Here is a 23,032-nt window from a genome sequence, read left to right on the forward strand (position 1 = left end):
CAGATATATACTTATATATACAATATACATGTATATGTATATATGATGGAAAACTGGGATTATATATATATATATATATAATCCCAGTTTTCCATCATATATATTATATATATATATTATATATATATATATATATATTATATATATATATAATCCCAGTTTTCCATCAGATATTTTTAAAAAAGATTTTATTTATTTATTTGACACAGAGAGAGAGATCACAAGTAGGCAGAGCAACAGACAGAGACAGAGGGAGAAGCAGGCTCCCTGCTGAGCAGATAGCCCAATGCGGGGCTCAATCTGAGGACCCTGAGAGCATGACCTCCGCCTCAACCCACTGAGCCACCCAGGCGCCCCTGCCATCACATCTCTAAACAAACAAAATGAGTAAAAGAACTGCACACATGTCAAAGGCACTTTTCACGGTAGTTTGGTTCAACTGTAATAGTATATTACAGTTACAGTAATAGTATATTAGTGGGTGAGCTACTCTCTAACTGTCAGCAATAGGAAATACAATGAAAACAAGAAGCAAAGGGGCTTCCTAGAAGAAACATGAGAGGCAAAGAATATTTCATTACAATTAGGAGAACTGGCTTTCATCTGGATTCTGATATTGCTAACTGTGATCTTTTAAAAAGTCACTTTAATAGGTGCAGCAGGCAGGAAATCAGGGAGGACATAGTTGAACCCAACAATAAAAATCAATCAACAGTGGGGCACCTGGGTGGTTCAGTTGGTTGAGCGTCTCTTAAATTTCCACTCAGGTCATGATCTCAGGGTTGTAAAATTGGGCCCCATGTTGGGCTCCGTGTTTAGTATTGAGTGGGCTTGGGATTCCTTCCCCCCCTCCCCCTTCCTCTCCCCCAGCATGTGTACTCTTTCTCTCTCTGAAATAAACACGTCAAGCAACCTTCTACCAAGAACCTTCCATCAGTGAATGCCAGGAGTTAGGGCAGGGGAATGAGAAGGTGAAGCACTGTGAAATTTTAGGGCAGCGTAACTATTTCATACGACACTGGGATAGTGGATACATGTCATTACACATTTTTCAAAACCCATAACACAAAGAGTGAACTCTAATGTAAACTATGGATTTTTGTTAATAATAATGTATCAATACTGGCTCATCAATGATAACGAGTGTATGACACTGAAGTAAGACATTAATGATAGGGAAAACTCCACAGTCTCTGCTCACTTTTTTTGGAAACCTAAAACTGCTCCAAAAAGTAAAGCCTATTAATTTTAAAAAAGTACTTCTTAGATTTACCTATAAACTCATTCATATTTAAGACAGTGATAATGTTTTAAAAGTATTTTAAAAATACTCCAAATATTATCATTCAAGCTGTACAGCAATATTCCTATATTAATGGCAAAAACAGCTCTGGTTATGTCCTTCAAGAACAAAGACGATTTGCTCAAACACGACCGCTGATCTAAATTTGCCCTATAATTCAAAAGCACTTAAGCCTTCTAAATGTAGAGAGCGTTCTAAACACTGCTTAATGTGGACGGAGCAACCTCTGTGGTCAGGGCAGCACTCCACGTTGTGGTAGAACATGTTTAGATCTGTAACTCCATCACTGCCCCCACAGGTTTTCATATGCCACATCATACATATTTATCCCAACCAACACGGAGGCTGTGCTCTGGATACCAAACGGCAGGGCCCAGCTCATGCTGAAATTAAAGGCCTCACTGAGTGCAGCCTACGTACACAGGAGGAGGCACTTAGCACAGATCCATAATGTGCCATTTGCAAAACTGTACCCAGATGAAACCACACCTAAGAGAAGACTTGTTTTGCTTCCAGGAGGACATCTAAGACATCCCTTAAGAACATCCTTACAGCCAAACACTCAGGTTAATGGAGCTCTCGAATGGAAGAGCTCCCAAGCTGTGTCTGCCTCAAGCAACCTTCTACCAAGAACCTTTCATCAGGTAAGATGTTGCTGACATGAGGCATATCTGCTGATAAGATGGAAATAGGGGCCAGGTCCAAGAGATATTTTTCTGCCATTCTGCCTCCTACTGTGATCTTAAACATGTCCATTTCAATCAGGCCTTCTTAAGGCTTCTGTGAATTACAACTTCAGTTCACAATTGCACATGGAACCTGATTATTCTGAATGCCTTTCGTGCCTACCGCACAACGATTTTACTTTTTAGTCCTAACCCAAAAGGTGTGGGACCTTGGAAGCTCTTCCTGTGAAAGCAGCTTCTGTTTGGAGGCTGACTCTGGGGAGTCTGGGCCTCATACTTCCATTTCCAATGTCCTGTGGCTGGCACACCTTCAGCATATTCCACTTGTCATTAACAACCGTGTGTGTGGCAATTCATAGCTGACACCACATTACTTCCACTACTTCCATTTCCACACGAAACATTTAGAACTACTAGTAACACGTATGGTTTATAAACAAATAATAATAAAGGTGGCTTATCAGACAGCTATATTTGTTAAGTTCTGGCTAGGTTTAAAGACTCAATCCAAATCCTCTGTAGAAGATAATCAAATCTCATTTTAATTAATAAAAATGTTTTTAAGGACAAATGACTCAAAATGGCATTTTATTAACATTTCCTCTTTTTTTTTCCATGTTGGAAGGAATCAAAGGATTCTCAGAATTCAAAACTAGGTAATTAATTACTTGTATAAAAAAGTATGTATCCAACCCTGATTGTTTCATAAATCACATTTTAGAAGCGTGGGCCAAGTACATCATTTAAAACAAACAAATTCGGGGCACCTGGGTGGCTCAGTGGGCGAAGCCTCTGGCTTTGGTTCAGGTCAGCATCTCAGGGTCCTGGGATCGAGCCCCACATTGAGCTCCCTGCTCGGCAAAGATACTGCTTCTCCCACCCTGCCTGCCTCTCTGCCTACTTGTGATCTTTTTCTGTCAAATAAATAAGTAAAATCTTTAAAAACAAACAAACAAATTCAGCTTCATTTTCTTAATGATGGCTGGGTAAGGCCAGGGCTCCCCTGCTTGTGTAAATGGGGCAAAAAGAACAGGAATGAGGTTTAGGGACTGATTCCATACTTCTACTTTCTGTGTCCTCCACTTTACCCTTTGGAAAGAATTTATAAATTACATCCATGTGGCTGTATTTTCATAATTTTTCTACTCCTTGTTCACCTACTAAAAGTACTGGACTTGTCAAGAAGGTAAACAAAACAACTAAAAAGCACAATTAGAAAGGGTTGGGGTGAGGGGGAGTAGACTTGGATTACACCACTGAATACAGATCTTGAAAAAAAAATTAAAATTAAATATTTAAAAAAAATTAAATTTAAATTTAAAAAATTAAAATGTGACTGATGTGGATGAAGATACAGTAAAAGGAAGTTATGGCTGCAAAATTTAGAAGCCTGTGTCATCCACTGAGCCTACCTCCAAAATTCACTAAGGCAACAAGAAGAAATTACAAGACAGGTCATGAAGACAGCTACACCTTTCTCCAGTTTCCATAACTATGGGCCAGATAATTAGAACAAGCTTGAACGAAATTTCTCTCACATACGTGAACACACAGAGACTGATACAGAGAAAGAGCCAGACTAGAGGTTCCATCACCTAATTTCAGATATATTCTCTGCATTTCTCCCAACCTTATATATTACATGAATTATCCTTGATAAACCCATGTCCTTTAGACATGTATGATCCCAACCCTAATGGTGAAAGAATCTGAGTGGTAAAGAACAGTGACATCTTAATTCCTTCTCTTAAAAAGCTTACTAGTATCCTCTATCTTTAGTTCACTTTTCTCCTACATTCCTGTAGAGCTGCCTTTTAGACAGATGTGTGGCCTCGGAAACACAGAAGTGATTGCTGATCAGATTTTCCTTTTCATCCTTGTTTTAGAAAAGTATTGGAAAAATCTGCCAATTTAATCTCCCTAGGTGAGACTGCAACTTTGTGCACACATGCGCACAAGCAAATTTTCAAGCGGGACAATAAAACCTGGACTGCTCCTATCGATCACCACCTCCCTAAATCTGCTCCTTAGCAAGAGTGTCCTGGAAATGGCGCCAAAGTGGATTCGAGAGACTGATTAGCCCTAGCCTTCCCAGTAGTCTTTGTTTCTTCATCTAAATAGGAAATTAGATGAACTAAGCCATTTAGGGTTTTTCTACTCTACTTCAGATGCTTTTATTTCACCCTTCCCAATCTCATGGATGTTAAAAATAAAAAAGTGTCACAGTCAGTGGCACACATTATTAGTACTGTCCTTATTGGAGATGGTCTCTGCCTCAAGAAAATTCAAATCCAGTTGGAGATCCAAGGATATTATGTTAACTCAATAAAAGCCCATTTCTGACTACCCTAAAATGCACCCCACAGACAATAACTGATAGAGTTTGCATTCTCACTGGCGAAAAGTGGTGCTCTAAGGGTGGAAGAAATGGTTTGTGATCCTCCAAAGGGCATTAATATTTCACAAGGAGGAAGGGAATAGTTAGGAAAAACTATCTAAAAAAGGCAATAATGAAAAAAAAAAAAAAAGGCTGCGAAACACTGACAGAGGAACCCAGAGGGCACCTTATTTGCTACTAATTGACTAAATGATCCAGAACAATTTAACCTGAGTCCCACCTTGATAGAGCAACACCATCATTGTTCTATCAACACCACACATCTTCTCAGCCTTCTCAACTTTAACGTTCCTTCACGAAGAGCTGTTTTCCTGACCTAAAAAAAAATCTCCCCTCTTATTCTCTCTCACCACTATTTCACAGTTGGAGATTATATACTTGTTTCCTGGTTTTAATCGGATGGCTCCCACACTAGGTGGTAGGCTCCAAGAGGGGAGGGAGCATGTCTGTCTGTTTATAACAGCACAGCCAGCCTGGCACAAAATGGTGCTCTCTGCTTCTTACCAAATCCCCTCCCTTCCACAGACTTATATTCCCCTGACATACTGAAGGACGTGTCAGCACCCTTCTCCAGAGATTATCCCAAGAGCTCGCTCTTCAATACTGGCAATTCATTAACTCTTACTTACTTTTTAAGCCACTTCAAGATCCCCTTAGCCCCAGAACATAAACTCCCAGAAATTTCCCCAACGATCTTGGATCAATTATAAAAATTTTAATATGGCTTTCAGAGTTTTTACAATAATAAACTTGACACTAAGTGGGATGGGTCAGGGAAGGAATGTGCATATTTTTAAAGGTAAGTCTGAATATCAAAATGGTACTTTTTACTCTTCAAGGTATCTACCTTGAGTAGATAGGTATCTACCTTTGGGTAGATGGGTAGATCAATAACTGAGCTGCTAACAGACAATACAATGGGATAGTTTAGGATATACACCCAATTCTAACACAGGCAGGGGGTAAAAATCTAATGTTAACAAGAAGTGAGCATTTGTATTGGACAGAGGGAAATCAACTGAGATATGAGAAGTCATTTCAAAACAGAACAGTCAATATTTGGACATTAATCCTTGAAAATAGATCCTGTCCATATAGGAGGAGCCAGGTCAAGCATTATTATAGTAAAATGAATTTGAGTGAAAATATAAGGGAATTATGAAGATGAGAAATTTATATATGTGTGTGTGTGTACATATATGTTTATACATGTGTGTATAAGTATATATGTGTCTTTCTATAGCATCAAGACATTTGGCAAGTTCTAAACCATCAGCTGGAGGAAGTGAAATAAAAAATATATACACATATATGTATGTGTGTGTGTGTATAAAATCCACACATGTATACCCATCTCTATCTATCTAAATATATGTATGTATATGTTATCTGGATTAAAACAAGAATATATAAAATACTTCATTCCCTTAGTTTCCTATTAAATGTGGTCTTTAGGGGCACTTGGCTCAGCCGGTTCAGCAACCAGCTCTTGGTTTCTGCTCAGGGTATGATCTCAGGGTCCTGGGATGGAGCTCCAAGTTAGGCTCCATGCTCAGCAAGGAACCTGCTTGAGATTCTCTCCCTCTTCCTCTCCCTCTGCCCCTCCCCCCAAGTAAATAAATCTTTAAAAATTACAAAAAAAAAAAAAAAACAAATAAATGTGGTCTTTAATTAGGGTGACCATATAATTCAACATCCTAAGGAAGCCAGTTCTGAGAGTATAAGACAGTCTCACTAGTAATTACACCAGGACGACAGTTTACACACTGGGGCTGTCCTGGGCAAACCAGGGCACATGCTCAGCTTCATTATAATAAGTCCATGGAGGAGTCCCTGGATGGCGCAGCTGGCTAAGCATCCACCTCTTGGTTTCTGCTCAGATGGTGATCCAGGGCCCTCAGATAAATGCCTGCATCAGGCTCCGAGCTCAGCTCAGCGAGAAGTCTGCTAAAAGTTTCTCTCTCCCTCTCCTTCTGCCCCTTCCTATGCTCACACGTGCTCTCTCTCTCTCTCTAAAATAAATAAATCTTAAGAAAAAAAAGTCCATTGAAAACTATACATTTCATGAAACGGAAATGAGATGAATAATATTAAAATGTGTATCTTTAGTGAAGTTTTTTAAAAAGGATTTTTTTTTTTAATTTTAAAAAAAGTTTTAAGAAATAAATTTTAGGGGCACCTGGGTGGCTCAGTGGGTTAAAGTCTCTGCCTTCAGCTCGGGTGGTGATCCTAGGATCCTGGGATCAAGCCCCACATCGGGCTCTCTGCTCCGCAGGGAACCTGCTTCCCCCTCTCTCTCTGCCTGCCTCTCTGCCTACTTGTGACCTTTGTCTGTCAAGTAAATAAATAAAATCTTTAAAAAGAAAAATTTTAAAAGATGAAGTCTAAAAAAATTTGGCCTATCTGGGACAACACCCTCCTGGACAAAGAATATAAACTAAAGAATGAATAGTAAAGTATTAAACTAAGGAATTAATCTCTAAGAGGACCAGAAGCTTAAATTAATATTTTCTTTAATTAAGAAAGCCAATCCTTTTTTAAAAACACAAGCCAACCCCATATAGACATTTCTGTACCACAGTCTCTATTACCACTTAGTTATTTTTGTTACTAGGAAACATTTGCACAAAAACAAGATTTATATTCTCCTCTTGCTTCTATTCTTCCACCTAAAGGAATAATCCTCCATTATTAGCAATGCACTTAATATCTCCACAGCAACTAGTATAATTGCGGTGTTGCAACAGGAGGATAATGAAGTGGAAAACAAAGTGATAGAAACAGTGTAGAAGAAGAAAATTTTCCACACAGCCCTGGTGGGAAAATAACCACTCAAAGACAGACAGACACACACACACAGACACACACACACACACACACACACAACAAAAACAAAAACAAAAAACAAAAAGTCCCCAAAACAAAACAAAATAAAAAAAGAAGAAAAGAAAAAAAATTTTGCTAAAAAGATCCCTTTTGAAGCTGCTATGATCAGTTGCTTCGAGGCCTTTAAGACACGAAGTATGCAATGGGGTAAAAGTGGTAGGTAAATTGTATGCAGTAACTGCAGATGACTTCTTCCAGAGAGTCTAAAAGTGAGGAAGAGATGTAGTTCCTCAAACAGGGACGTGATCTCCACAGGTGCTCGAATGTGGCTCCTGAGAAGGTACAAGGTATGAGTGAAAGGGCGAAGAAGAGAGGACCACAGGGGACCAGAGCTAAGCAAGGCGTCCAAAGCAGCCACTGGCCAGCGGCATGGGGGGAGGAGGGGGCAGTCCTGGGCAAAAGCTAACCTCGGCCCAGCAAGACCATGGCCGTAGAAGGCAGAGGAGAATCTGAAAACCTGTGCTCTTTGTTGGCCTGTGCCTGCCACAACACAGGGGTAAAAAACACAAGCAAAACCACAGTATTCAATGATCCTCAACACACTGATTCAGAAAACATGTACTGAGTGTCTGCATCATGCTAGGAAATACCAAAACAAAAAACAAAACAAAACCAAAAGCCCACCAAACAAAAAAAACAAAACCCACCTAGAAGTTCTGCTGTTAAGGAACTCATTCTGAAAGAGCCTAATTTCAACAGAAAAGCATGTTACGCTATGGTAGTCCAGGGACAAAGAAAGGCCTCAGTACTCTGGAACAAAGAGAGCACATCTAGCCAGCAAGGGTGATGTTGAGAAGGGAGAGGGTGAGGAAAGTTTGCTGCAGGAGACAGTGGAGGTCAATATATTTGTGCCTTAAATCATGTCTCTAAAACACAAGACCATTACCTACAGGAATCCTCCATACTGGCAAACCCAGCGAATACTGTGTTTTCCTCTTACCCAACTTGTCAAGAACTTACAACAGCACCAATTACTCCATCCTGCTCTAGACACCCGGTTCTGTCGGCATCTGGAACATCCTTCCCTTCTGGTCTTCCTCCTGCCTCATTGGTTCCTCCATGGTCTCCTACTTGATCTCCCAACTGTCATTGCTTGAAGCCTTATCTCTCTCTCTTCTCTGCCTGTGAAGCCTCCCTAGGTGACGGCAGATTCCCCAAACACCTCAGAACCCAACCTCACCCCTGAACACAGGTCACTGCTGGTTGACATCTGTCTCCATGAGAAAGGACTAACAGGCAACTTAAACTTACCAGTGGCCAGAACAGAACTCTACTCCCCACAATCCTCTTACCTACCTACCACCCATCTGGCAGTTCTGCTTGACTTCTCCTACTCTCTCGTGTCACTCATCAAAGCCTAACCATAAGTCTTGTCAACCCTGGGATGCCTGGGTGGCTCAGTTGGTGAAGTGTCTGCCTTCAGCTCAGGTCATGATTCCAGAGTCCTGAGACTGAGTCCCACACTGGGCTCCATCCTCAGCGGGGAGCCTGCTTTTCCCTCTGCCTGCCACTACACCTGCTTGCTGTCACTCTCTCTCTCTCTCTGATCAATCAATCAATCAATCTTGTGAATCCTATCTCCATCCCTCTCCAATCCATCCAGGGCTCTCCCTCTTCAACACTGCTCCCTTACTGCTGGCCACATACCTTTTCAGGCAGTAGCTTCACAACTGATCTTGCTTCTACTCTTGGCCCCTTCTACTTCCTTCTTTGCCCAGCAGCCACAGTATGTCACAAATCTAAATCAGATCATGCCGGCTCCTTCTCAGACCACTTCTTGACACCTTCTCACTGCATTTGCAAGAAGGCTCATGCTCCGTACCAAGTCTGCAAACCCCACCCCACCTGATCCAGAGGGGCCCGGCCACTTCTCACTCCCACTCCTGGTGTGACCAAGCACTCTCGTCCTCCGCCTGCTGCACACGCCCTTCCCTCTCATCCTTTACACTTCAGTGCAAGTCCCACTGCTTCCAACAAGCCTCTCCTGACTGCTGGCACAGGCTTTGCCAGTCACTCTACACCAGGTGACCGAGCTGCCTTTGAAGAATGGGTCCAACACTGAACTTTACCTTGTTTATATACTGGTCTTACTTGTTTACATTGCTCAACCTCTCTGTGTAACATCTTTTCTTCCCTCAACACATTAACTCCAACAATCTCCATGAGAGTAGAACCTCAACTCCTGTTCACTGAATCCCTAGAATCAAGAATAAAGTCTAGGGATGTCTCGGTGGCTCAGTCAATTAAGCGTCTGCCTTCGGCTCAGGTCATGATCTCAGGGTCCTGGGATGGAATCCTGCTTCGGGATCCCCGCTCAGTGGGAAACCTACTTCTCCCTCTCCCACTCCACCCTGCCCTGGCCCCGCTTGTGTTCCCCCCCACCCCTCTGTCAAATAAATAAATAAAATCTAAAAAAAAAAAAAAAAAAAAAAGAATAAAGTTTAGCACATAGCAAGTGCTCAAAACATTGTGTCAAATGTACTAATCAATTTCAGAAGGAACTGAGGCGGGCCTGGGACCATGTCTCAACTGTATCCAAGAGGCATCTGAATACAGTCAATACATTTGTGAAACCCAAAGCAACCCATCTTGAGAATTTTCTGACAACAACGGCTTGCCCAGTAGCTGGGGAGTGTTTCTGCTATGAGACCCTCTGCTTTCAGTCATTTTCCCACACAGGACCGCGCTCTTCCTTCCTTCCTCCCTTCCCTCCTCTCCCTTTCACACCCACCACGCCTGTGCCTTCTTATATTCTAACCTTAAAGTTCCTGACGCACGGATATTTGATAGCAAGTAATGATTTCAGTCATCCTGGTTTTACAGGAGTCTTGCTTCTCAGATTGCTACGAAAAGCAACAGAGTAAGGGCATACACTAGAGAGCGGCATTATGGATATAAACAGGGCGAGGACAGGACGAATATAACAGGACAGGCGGCAGATAAACAGGTCAGACAGCAAGGTGAGAGACAAGAGGAGTTAAGTGTGCTGAACCCCGAGGGGCTGAGGCCAGGCCAGAAGCCCACACACATCCCATGGATCACAGCTGTAAGCTGTCATCTCTTCTGTTTGCATGAGCCTCATTATCTAAATAATTCTTGTCTAGGCCCAGACACACCTCCTGACATTGAAATTCCCACATTTACGTCACCAGTAACTGTAGAGGCGTGTTCCACCGTACTGTTGAGCCTGCTCAGTCTTCTAGCAAAAGGACTGGGAACCAGCTTTCTCGGGGGCTCACCAAGGTGACTCCATGACATCATTTAGTTTTTGGTTTTGGTTTTATTTTTTTTTTGCCACTGAGGCATTTTATTTGCACATATGTATTATAACCCTAGAAAAAGAATCCCAGGATTTTCCCTCCTCTGTGTTTTCGTCTTGCTCCTTTAGGGTCCATGATGCCAGCGGAGGCTGTCAGGACAATGAAACCAAACTGGCAGGATGGGAGCAGGTTAGCCTGCCATTTTTCTAGATCTTTCCGTTGAACATCAGATCTCGGGCTGATCACTCCACACTTGTTTAACCTGCCTGTGAGGTTCACAGAGATTTTCCCTGCTCTGTGATCGTCAATGATTTCAAATTCGCCAATGCAATCAGGCCTCGTCATCACGGCCAGAAACCAGGCGATGACTTTGGAGCCCGGCCTACTAAGAAGCGGGAGTCTGCCTCTCTTTCCAGCATTGTTACTGCTCCTCACAGCATCTGCCATGACATTCCTGCACACCGCTATGGCGGCAAGGAAAGATGGCGGGAAGAGCGACATCACTCAATTTTTACACAACACCCAGAATCACTGGAGGGCAACTATTCAAGAATTCTCTCCAGATTCAGGGAGGGTATCCCTGCTTAATGGTAAAGCTGGTCAGAGGGGCACTGCCTGGTAGGGTAGCTGCTAGCCACATGTGATTACTAAGCCCTCGGGATGTGGCCCATGGAGAGATGGGCTATGAGTGCAGATTAAGGAAAAAAATGTATAAACACGCCAAGAACTTTTAGATCGATCGTAACTGATAATATGAAATAGAACATTTTGATATATGGAGTTAAAATATGTTCTTAAAATTAAGTTCACCTTTTTTAACTTTTTGTAACAAAAAATGTGGCTGTCAGAAAACTCAAATTATGTATGTGACCATCATGTGTGGTTCATATATAATTCTGCTGGACAACCCTGGGTTCTTAGTGGATGGTTATCTCCTGGGGTAGGGGTGAGAGGGCAGGGCAGCACACTGGTCCCAGGTCTGGGCTTTGCCCAGAAACTCTTTCATCAGTTCACCCAGGAGAGAGACACTAGGGAACTGATTCATGCTAATGAAAGATGCAACAGAAAACATCAGTCTATTAACTTATCAGTAATGGCGAAGGGATCGGATAGATACCTGCTGGTAGGAGCGAACGTTCCTAGGCCTCTTACATAACCTAGACATCCTCATTCTTCTATGGAGACACTGGCAGGGAAAAGCAAACCATTCACCAAGAATTACTTGATGGGGATAAAATGCAAGCGAATGAGTCAAGGGTCATATAGGAGTACTGCATGCACAGAGCCGAGGCTCAAGAAATTCCTATGCTAGGGAGAGCCTAGAAAAATCTCTGCCCAGAGCATTGTAGAACACATTGTAGAACACAGACAAAAACTTTCTTTCCTCCACATCGTTTTGAGTTTTTTTCCAGACCTTCATGTTTGTAAAAGGAAATCAATCCTACTTTTTTATATGTCTATAATTTCCCCCCTAAACTAACAAAGTGACTACAAATCTAAAAGGGTATATTTAAAGTAAATGCAAATATGAGTATGTCCTACCTCTGTGGTTTTTAGGAGTTTCCAATTTTTAATGCATTTCTATGCAAGGCAGTCTCCTCCTCCCAGAAACTGCTATATATATATATACTTATGCCATCCTGTTAATTTTCCACTTATATTTCTTTAAAATTATTTTTAAAAATCTTACATTAGCCTTTGTTTCATTTTTTATATGGGAAAATTCCCAAGATTTTATTCCTTGCACTGCTATTTCTACACTGTAACAAAGGAGAGACCCTTAATTAATCAAAGTTGTCTCCAAATCACAATGTAAGATTAGGAGATTAGTTACTGGAGGAAGCCTTAAAACAACAACAACAACAAACACTAATCCCATCCATTAAAACTATTATCTTTAAATACCAATAACTGATACTTTGATTCCAAGATATCACCTCCTGGGGGGCCTACAACCCTCTGGATACTTGCTATAGACGATGTGATGAATGATATTCTCTTTTATTTATGCGTTACAGTTTGGGAAGTCTTTGCCTAGATGTATCCTTGCTCTCCGAGAATGCATATTAACATTGTTAGATAAGCAAAGAGCTAATTTTAAAAAACTAAAGCAAATCTGTAGTCAAAACTCAACAAGTGATCATCTCCACCACATCTGGGCTATCATCTTACCCCCAGACAAATGCTGGGTGGTGACAACTACTCTGTGGGGTGCGGCTGCATTTCTGTCCAGCAACTCTGATGGGAAAGGCCCAAGGGCCACTACTTGCTCCATAGACTGTTTTTTGCTAAAATCTTGGAACTGGCCTTTTAAACACTGACCAGGTGTAAAAATGTATAGAATTATCGAGTCAACTCCCTCTGCCCCTAAAGTGGCTAATTTTGCCACTTTGTAAAACAGGGTAACAGGAAAATAGGACAGCCCCCCAAAGGTAAACACTCACCACACCTGATGTGCCCCTAACCGTAAGTCATGAGATTAAGCAACTTTCCCGGGGCTGGCAAAGGAACAGAACAGAATTTGCCAAGTGTTCTGATACCTCTATTAGTTTCCCTTTGGTGCTTTAACAGGTTACTACAAATTCAGTGGCTTAAACAACACGCATTTATTTTCTTACACTTCTGGAGGTCAGAAGTACAAAATGGTTTGCACTGGGCTAGAATCCAAGTGTCAGCAGGGCTGCATTCCTTTCTGGAGGCCCTCGGGAGAATCTAGTTTCGCCTTTTCCAGCTACTAGAAACTGCATCCATTCCTTGGCTCGTGGCCCCCTTCCATCTTCAAAGCCAGCAATGGTCCTTTGAGTTTTTTAAACTCAAAGCTCTGTTAGTTCTGACTCTCTGGTTCTGACTCTTGTGCTTCTCTTTTCCACTGGGTCCAACCAGACAATCCAGGCTAATCTCCATATGGTAACATCAGCTGATTAGCAACCTTAATTCCCTCTTGCCGTATAACATAAAGGATACACAGATTCTGGGGCTTAGGATCTGAAACCTTCAGAGGACCATGACTCTGCTTACCACCATCTCCAATACTTATGGGAAAAAAAGTCAATGAAACCTCATGTACAAGCTACTCTCCCCCAACAGAATGTTCAACTATAATTGGTGAAAGAACTAAAACTGAAAAAATAAGTATCATTAGAGTAGCAGGCATAAGGCATAAGAAGCAGATCTTCTTACTGAGCTGAATGCACTCATCAGGGGACAGAAGAATGTACTTCTTTCCCAAACTCATCACCAAGCCTGACTAAACACTCAGAAACTTCTAGAGAAAAATGTCTGAGGGGCACCTGGGTAGCTCGGTGAGTTAAACATATGCCTTTGGCTCAGGTCATGATCTCAGGGTCCTAGGATGGACCCCCACACCGGGCTTCCTGCTCAGATCACTCTCCTCTGACCCCGCCCCACTTGTGTTCTCTTGCGCTCTCTCAAATAAAATCTTAAAAAAAAAAACTGTGACAAAACTGTACTGAAAATTAAGTGACTGCCATCTTTCAATACTGATACTGAAATATAGGACCTCATTGAACCCTCCATATGGTAAATCGCAGGGATTTGATGGCATGTTTGGACAGGTGTCAAGTTTCCTTTGATAAAACTGCACATGATAGGACACAAAGGGGACCCACATTGTGAGATACATGCTAGGTTCTATAATCAACAGTGTGGTGGTTCAGCTCTGCCACTAAACTGTCTCCTTTCAATAGGTAATTCTGCCTCCTCCCAGCTGTGTGACCTTAGGCAAGTGACCTAACCTCTCTGTCTCAAATGGGGGTCCTTAAGATGGGGATAACAACATGCACTTCAGCGTGTTTGGGGAGATATAAATCAGTTCCAAGTGCTCAGAAAAAAAAAACCCCAACAAATAGTGAGTGCTTTAACTATTCGGTAAATACGATTTTAAATGTTTCTGCCTGCTGCTTAAAACTTGCCAATCAAACTATATTTCAAGGGAGTGTACTTCTGAGCACTAACCAATCCATCATAAAGGATATATCATACACACACACACACACACACACATATACAAATATAATTTAATAAAAACAATGCCCTCTGTTGCTATTAAAGTTTGGTAGCTATTCGGGACGGGTGGTACTCACAACTGGAGGTTAAACAACTTGCAGAACAAATGCAAATGTCAGAAAACAGTAGCATCTGTGTGAAATAAACCATCTCCGGGCCTCCTAGAGAAAGACTCACAGCATCGGGGAGGACAGTGGGGTCTGTGATTCTTAATGGCCCCAAGCATTTTCTGGGACAGTGGTGTTCATGGTACAATACTCCTCAGAAGGCTGAGCTCTGTGGGGCACAGAGGCGGCTGTGCGACGTGAACGCTCCCAGCATCTGCTGAGAGGCCTGGCATATGGTGACTGCGGCTCTGAAAGCTTGTCAGCATTCACAGCTGATGTGATATACTTCTTATGAAAGTTCTTGAATTCAGTGGTGGTGTACAAACAACTTCCGGGATTTTATTTTAACCCCCACGAGAAGGACGAGGGAAGGCAGATGGACAGAACCCAGACCCTACCACTAACGGGCATGATGTGACAAATGGCTATTTTATTACAAAAGAAATAATAAGCGATAATTTGCTTTTTTGAGATAATAGGATGGAACACGTTGTCTTTAAAAGTTAGAGATGCAGCTTGTCTGCCAAAAAACAATGAACACTAAGCCACTGAGTAGTTATATGAACCAAGCATTACCCTCAATGTTTTACTCACGAAGCTTTTTATATATCATATGGTCACCTTCTGAAGTATATATTTTATTCCCTTGTTAACAGTCAGGAAATGGAGGTGCATCTGAGGAAGCTGCCCAAGGTCATCTAGTGGTGAGCAGCAGTGTTGGGTCTCACAACACCCCACTGCCCTCCCCGAGGATTGTGTCTTTCTCTAGGAGGCCCTGAGACCTGTCTTTTACACAGCGGCTCCTGTTTTCTGAGAACTGCCTTTGTCCTGGTGGGGCAAGCCTGTGTGGGTTCACCTCTCTGGCACTCCTTCATGACCTTGAATCAGCTCCGACCTGATAAGCATCCCACGGTAAACATACAATCCTATATCAAAAGGTATTGTATCACCTGCCCCACCCCCTCAAACTTACACATCTCCAGAGTGAGTGGGAAGATTATAGAAAGCCCTGAGGGATACTAGGCAGTGCAGGGTCTCCCCTCAAACCCTTGCTCTACTTCCTACCGGCTCTGCCTCCTTGAGTATGTTAACCTTTCTAAAAATGGTTTCCCAACCTCCACAGCGGAGAGCACTCAGTTTCTATTTTGCAGGTGAGTCTAAGATGCAGATGTGAAAATGCTATCTCCGAGTCTCTCCCATTATTTAACCATTACTATTTCACCGGATTCGCTCCAGCTCCCTTTTCAAAGGCTTGGCTTCACGTTTAAGTTCAACAACAGCCGCAAGTATTTTCCTGAGAAGTCTCTGCTTCTCTTTGGAGATGGACTGCCATCTAAAGGTCTGCCTCCAGGGTACCTCAATTAGTTAAGTGGTCCATGATCCAAAACCACGTATTCTTTCTTTGACCCACTTCTCTAGACCTAAATGAGAACTCATTCCTTCACGTTTTCTCTAGATGTTAAGTCAGATTACCTACTTAAAGTAATTTTTAACCCCTTCCTATGGAATGTGTGTTAAGAGGTGCCTTCCCAGGATAAGTTTCATCAGCAAATGGCCCCAGGAGGCTTGTGGCATGTGTTTGCACCCCTGCCAGGCCAACCTCTGCAGGATCTCTCAGGACCCCATTTCCAAGATGGAGGAGCCAATTGCCAGCGGACCTCGGGATTAGGTATGCTCCCCCCCATCCCCGCCATGGGACACCTTGAGTTGCCTCTGGCACATTCCCAGCTGTGTTTCTGCAGTGGTCTCTCCACCTCCAGAGCTCTTCCTCCCTTCAGTTTCTTCCCAATCATGGAAAAGCTTTTCAAAAGTGTAATTCCTATCACATAGTTTGCACTTCTAATCATCTAAAAAGAGGTCATTAAGTTCCAGGGTGGACCGGCATACCCCAATTCTCCATAATAGGATGCCCCCAGTTCCACAGTTTCAGTTGGAGAACAATCTGCCACTATTCGACACTCATGGAGACTTTCTAGGTGAAGTGCGTACTGCCAGGTAAGCTTAAGAGTCAAGGATGCTGGAAGGTGGGTATCTCAGCTCCTTCTCAATTCTGCCTGCCTCAATTCTAGCCCTGACAATTGAGCAACCTCCTTCCCACAGTTGAAATGTATCATGATAAATTAACCTCAGCGCTGGCACTACTAGGGAAAGACGTGACATTTACCTGAAAGGGTCCTTCCAGAGTCTTTCTCTTAATAGCTGGGTGTCTTTTCTGACTCTTGGGCTTTGAATTTGCTACCTTCATTTCCTTTCATCCCCTCCTCTTTAACAATTTTAGTATGTGGTTTTATCCTTTAACAGTACGGAGGGATGTATTGAAAGAAAAGATGCACCTATACAACACTCAATCCACTTAATGCTTAAAAAAAAAAACCAAATAAACTAGGAATGTGCCAAGTTTGGTTTGAAAATTTTAAGTGACATGATCAAACTAACACACAGAATTGTAAAGCTAAATCTTAAATTGTAAGCAAATCACCAAATTAGGTTTGGTAGCAGGGAATACCAGGCAGCAAATAACACCTTACCCTTTTTATACTTTTTTTTTTTAAATTTTATTTCAGAGAGATAGAATGAGCACGAGTGGGGGGAAGGGCAGATGGAGAGGGAGAAGTAGAGTCTCTGCTAAGCAGGGAGCCTGAAGAGGGCCTCCATTCCAGAACTCTGGGATCGGGACCTGAGCTGAAGGCAGCTGCTTAACTGACTGAGCCACCCAGGCTGCCCCCTTTTTAAACTTTCATTCTATGGCCTGTTTCTTTACATTCTGCTTTGAATTACAAGTCATTGTTAGAAATTAATAATGGAACTGATTCGAGTTTCTGTATGAAGAAGCTAAACTGAACACTACTCATAATCCAACACCCTTTATCAAAACCATGAGGGGATAAAGTAACTAGCACGGGAAATGGAAAAATAAACACAAAGCAAAATTTAAATTCTGATTCAGGGTAGCAAAGAGGGTATGATATTAGCATAAAACTTGAGAATGCTTAAATGAAGAAATGTTTTATACCTATCATGAAAATTAGCGAATGAAAATTTATTGCACTTTTAGTAAATCAATCCCACAAAGTCTTCCTGATAATATTCTTTTCAAGAGTTCAAACAAATGCATAAGGTTTTTAAAAAAGGTGACCTACTTAAAAGTGATGGAGCTTGGTTAAACCTAGTATAGTGATAAATCTGCTAAATGCAACATCTGAAATTTTTTAATTTGTCTACCTTTATGGGGACTAAGGAGGCAAATTGTGGAAGCAGATTTTCTTATAGAGAGCTACCTGACAAAATTAGCGGGGCTCCACTCTGCTCTATTTGCCCACAGAAGTTTAGCTTTCTGGCTAATAACAAAACACAAGCCCAAATATCTCTTTAAGAAAGCCTGTGTGTTCTGTTTTCATCAGATAAATCCCTTGTGTAATGAGCTACTGACCTATCGTGCAGCTCCACAGAGAAGGTCGATCCTATTGCTGAAATCTTAAGAGAAACACTAAAGGAACACAGAAATTAAAACTCTTGAGTTTTAAAGAGAAAGCTTTCTTATTCTGAATATGATTTTTAAAAAGGCAGCTACATTAAACACTATAAGCCACATTTTAAAATGCAAAATGACCACAATCAACATGGCCAGACACATAGATACAGCTAGAAGAATACTTAGTGCAGAGTTGCTTAAAATAATAAAACCGGAAACAAACTAACTGTCCCCAGGTAGAGGATTGGTTCAGTTGGGATGCAGCCATTGAACAGAAAACTATCAAAGCTGTTATCCAAAAGTATTTTATGATAAAGATGTCCACACCTGGATGGAAAAAAGCAAGTTAGAAAACCGTGAATAGGGAACAAATTTGTTGGTTTTGCAGAGAATGACTTTCTAGCAGGTGCAACCTCAGGCAATCTAAATCAGTGTTCTCAACACGTTAGCTCTTTGTGTTATAGGTCCTCACAGGCTGAAAAACAATTTAAGGATATAGCATTAAGTGATTTTCTGGGGTGACTGTTGGTTTGTTTAATCTGTACCTATAAACTTCCATAAGTAATATACTACTTACTATACAGGTAAAATTTAACAAATTGCAATATTATTACCCAGTGATTATCTTCTTAAAATTCTACCATGGGGTGTCTGGGTGGTTCTGCAGGTTAAGCCTCTGCCTTCGGCTAAGGTCATGATCTCAGGGTCCTGGGATAAAACCCCACATCAGGCTCTCTGCTCAATGGGGAGTCTGCTTCTCCTTCCACCCCCTCCACCTGCCTCTCTGCCTACTTGTCATCGTAAATCAATCCTGGTATAGCCGAATTTACCCTTCAGATTTCATTTAAACAAGTTTGCTCTGGTGTCCATTTAAAATTATTTTAACGGCCTCACTTGTCTCTAATTTTTATTGGGCAAAGCAAGGCATATTTGCCTTGTTCATCTTCGTAAGAATTTATGATCCTCAATTCAGGACTCATTGTAAAGCTGCTGGGTCTTGCATTATCAGTGGCAGGCAGCCTATGGGAGTCTCCTCACTTCCCATTTTCTCCCAATTCCTCATCCTCTTCTCCTTTTTGGCTCCTTTTACCCCGTCCATAATCAAAAGCGAGGGGCGCTCTCTACTGGACTGTAACCTTCAAGAACAGTTACAAAATCTCCTTCATGTTAGCATTACTAGTACCTAGCATAGTGGCTAGAATATAGTAGCTGCTCACTAAATGTTCAAGAATGGAACGAAGTGAAAAAATGTCTGATAGTTCAGGTTAGAGGCTTCAATTCCTCCATAAGAGACTAAGTAAAGGTAGGCAGGCTACTCTAGTCCAAAACTGTCTAGAATTCTCAGTATTTGTCACCTTACCCCCAAAAAACTCACTGCAAAGTAGCACTTTTGTAAAAAAAAAGTTCCCATTTGTATTCCATTGTCTATTTTAATAGATGTAAGATTATTTCTATTTTGACCTATATTTTGCTTAAAGTCCCTCCCAAATCCAAGAGTTTAAGTCACTTGCTCAAATATGGCAAGTTAAGTTAACCATACAGATAGCCTCAGGTCTTCTGGATTCCAAAGCCCAAGACCTTTCCACATCATGCAGTGTGAAAAATTCCCTGTGACCTTTGACCCTAAACGCTGTCACACCTATGGTTAAGAACAAATGTTTTCAATAATTCCCAAGCAAATACTTCCCATCCTTCCAAATATTTCCTTGAGCTTTTATAAGATCCCAGGAGAAGAGAAACTGAGGCCAGGAGGCAGCAACCCAAGGGTTTCCAGTATTTCCCTCCAGGTTGCTAAGTCAATCCGCTTTACTTAAAAATGAAAACTAAAGAAACCGAATTAAATATTAACTTGTAAGACAACACTTCAACGGAAGACTACTGTGGGGTGAGACTAGCAACAAACCAAGGAAAGGACTATAAAAAGGAAATTCTGCACTGCCTACTTTGAATAAATAAATAAATAAATAAATACAAAAAAGTTAAGGTTAGAGTTTTCCATCCCTCCAGTCTTCCTCCAGATTTCCAGGTTTGTCACTTTCCGGGGTTGCTCTCTGTTTAAACAGTAAAGGGCAGTTCCACTGAAATGGGGTAGAAACCAAAGACCCTTTCAGGTATCCACAATGAAATGCTTAACTTTTTGAAGAGCCAAGGAACTTGCCCAAGGATCTCCCACGGGAAACCTCAGCCCACCAAGTTTATAAGCAGGAGATTTTGTGGAAGTTAATTGATTATCACCCATGCCGGCTCTGGAACACACCATGATTTATACATAAACAGTCACAACCGGTTGGGGTCCAGTTTGTGCCAGACGTTATGCTAGGTCTTTCTCACTCTAACACCCTCGTTACTACCATCTGTAGTGACAGTCCCATTTTACTGAGTCAGTCTTCAATGCGACCGAGAACCCACCGTTAATAGAGGAGACTCCGAGTGACACCAAGGATCTGCAAAGTTAAGTTTAAATTGAAAATCCACGCCCAACCTAGAGTCACTAAACAGTGGAACCTCTTCAAAATTTAGCAAACACGTCAAAACGTTTTGAGGTCACTTCAGAGCAGACGAGACAAAACAGAAGAATGGCACAGATTGAAAAGAGAAATTAAAGATTACAGAACGTTTGAGTTTTTTTCAAGAGGTGGCCGCGGGTTACTGACGATTATCCGACTCTCGGAGAGGCAGACGGGTCCATACCCACCCATTTGCGCGGAGAATCCAACCCTCCTTTCCCTTAAGCAGAGTGGCTGGGCAATGCCAAACGTGGAAAGGTTTCGGGGTGGGCAGCCCAGGGCCGGGCTTCTGCGGATCACACCTCGGCAGTAAGCGGCTCTGGGAAAAGAAAAAGACAGTCCCTCCTCCACCTCCTGAACTTCAGTCCTGCCCTCCGGGGCGGCTCCGGACCTTGTATGGTTTAATCTGTGTCCTTCCAACGCCAGCACCGAGTTCCCCGAAATGGTCGCAAATGAATGAGACGAATGCTCAGAGCCACGAGCCTCAGCCACACAGCCACACAGCCACCCCCCTACCAGGCAACACCAACGAAGGATGCCCTGGGGCGGGGCGCGCGGGGGCCGAATTAGAGCCACGTCCGCGCTCGCCATCCACCTTCCCCCTCCCCGCGCGGCGCCCGACGCGCGGCTTCTCAGCCCGGTCTCCTCCCCGGCCCCCTCCGGCCGCTGCTCACCCGCTCTCTGCTGGGGCTCCCGACGCTCCCTGCCGAAGGCACCGGCTCCCGGGCGGGGATCCGCCAGGAGACGGAGCCCGCTGCCGCAGCCACCCCCGGACCGAAGCCGCTAGAAAGTTTGCTCGGGGTCTCGCCGTCTGCGCCGCGGCCCCGCCAGGCAAGCCGCTCTCCGGGTCCCCCCGCCGCCGCCGCCCCCGAGGCCGCTCCCGGCGGCGCTGCAGCACGGGCCGGGCTCGGCGGCGGAGGACGGCTCCGTGCGCGCCGAGGGCGGGGTCTCCCCGCCCGCTCGGCCCGCGGCGCGGCGCGGCGCTCGCTGTTTACCGCGGCCCGGCGGCGGCCCGCTCTCCCCGCCCGCCGCCCTGCGCGCTCCTGACATCATTCATTCTCTCACACCCTCGCCCGCCCACTCCATTTCCAAACAGTGACTCACCCGCGGCCCGGTGGCGGCAGCGCTCGCTCCCGCCGCTGTGGCTGTCCAGGCGCAGAGCGGAGCTCTTAAAACCCGTGCGACTTCTTAAGAAGAAAACCCCAGCCGACCCTCCCCTCTCTCAGCCATTGAAGGTGCAGGGAAGGAGGGGCTTGGCCCGCTGGGCCGATTGGCTCCCGGCGGAAAGCCTGCGGGCCGGGAGCAGACCTCCTTGAGCGGTGACGGAGATCAATCTGGGAAAGTTCTTTGGATCCCACTCCCGGCAACTTTGAATGGGGCCGGAAAGGGATCCCCCACCCCGTACCTTGCCTTATTCAGGAACTGCTTCCTGACGACGGCGTGAGTGGGCTTGGGGACACCAGCCAACGCTTATTCGAAGGGTGCCGCCCAGGCCTAGGTCAAAGAGGCGGCTTCCCAAACCTCAGGAGGTTGCCTGGCAAGGGTAGTCCTAGTTCCGCTCTGTGGCTAACTCTAGGTGCGAGCTGGAAGGGTGCTCCAAGTGAATGAGGCTTATAATACTTTCCCTTCGGTGACTAACTACCGTGTCATTCATCCTGTTAATCAACGTGCTTTTCTTTAAGGACAAGCGACCGTAACCAAAATAAACAGTGAAAAACTAGTTCTTTGCTCAAGTGAACGTTGCGCTCTTCCGCAGCTTTTGGAACACAGGGCACCCGGGCTGTGGTTTCTTTGATGAACTCAGCAGTTATGTTTTTAGAAGGGTGTTGCCTTCCTAAAAGATAGTCAAGGCTCTAGATTTCTTAGAGCTGCTATTCATACACCTGCTGGGCAGTTCTCTAAACAATGGCTGTCTCAGATTCTAACTGGGATGAATCAGAACGCGGCCAAAACTTTATTGAATTTAAATGATAAATGTTTTATGTTCATTTCTACTTCTGGACTGGGCAATGATGTTTAGAATTTGCACTGACTTATGGGCGATTCCGTACAATAAGCAAAAATCACCCAGAGGCATCTCTAGGTGCCTATTGCAGAAATCATGTAGGTAAACAATCATTCATCTATAGTAATTAAAAACTACTGTAAAAACAACAACAACAACAAAATGCAGGACATCCCCCAAACACACAACTGTGAGAGGTCACTACAGAAGTTTCCCCCAAATGAAGATGCTCCTGAAATTAATCAAAGGTTCAGCATCACTATTGTGAAAAATGCACTCATTTAAAGCTACCGCAGGGTAAGGGGCACATGGGTGGCTCAGTCTGTTGAGCTTCCAACTCGGTTTCAGCTCAGGTCATGTTCTGGGGGTCATGGGATGGAGC

General features: G+C 43.4%; 1 protein-coding gene and 1 pseudogene across 6 annotated transcripts in view; both read right to left on the reverse strand.

Moving 5' to 3' along the window:
* The window catches only part of SGMS2 (sphingomyelin synthase 2), a 168,598-nt gene that overhangs the window by 62,602 nt on the left and 82,964 nt on the right, over nucleotides 1–23,032 (reverse strand). For 2 of the 5 annotated variants that reach the window (XM_082728580.1, XM_082728584.1), the window contains exon 1: nucleotides 21,320–21,621. The exons of 1 other annotated variant lie outside the window; for it this stretch is intronic. The gene's annotated coding sequence lies outside the window, so the exon portion shown is untranslated. Of the gene's footprint in view, nucleotides 1–20,833; nucleotides 21,275–21,319; nucleotides 21,622–21,749; nucleotides 22,281–23,032 lie in introns of those variants that run through there. 2 more of the 5 variants (XM_082728581.1, XM_082728585.1) reach the window with 2 other exon arrangements.
* LOC309863123 (small ribosomal subunit protein uS8 pseudogene) lies at nucleotides 10,606–11,034 on the reverse strand (annotated as a pseudogene). The gene has a single exon. The product of its transcript is annotated as a small ribosomal subunit protein uS8 pseudogene (transcript).

Source organism: Mustela nivalis, assembly GCF_964662115.1.
Source record: "Mustela nivalis genome assembly, chromosome: 4".
Classification (NCBI taxonomy): domain Eukaryota; kingdom Metazoa; phylum Chordata; class Mammalia; order Carnivora; family Mustelidae; genus Mustela; species Mustela nivalis.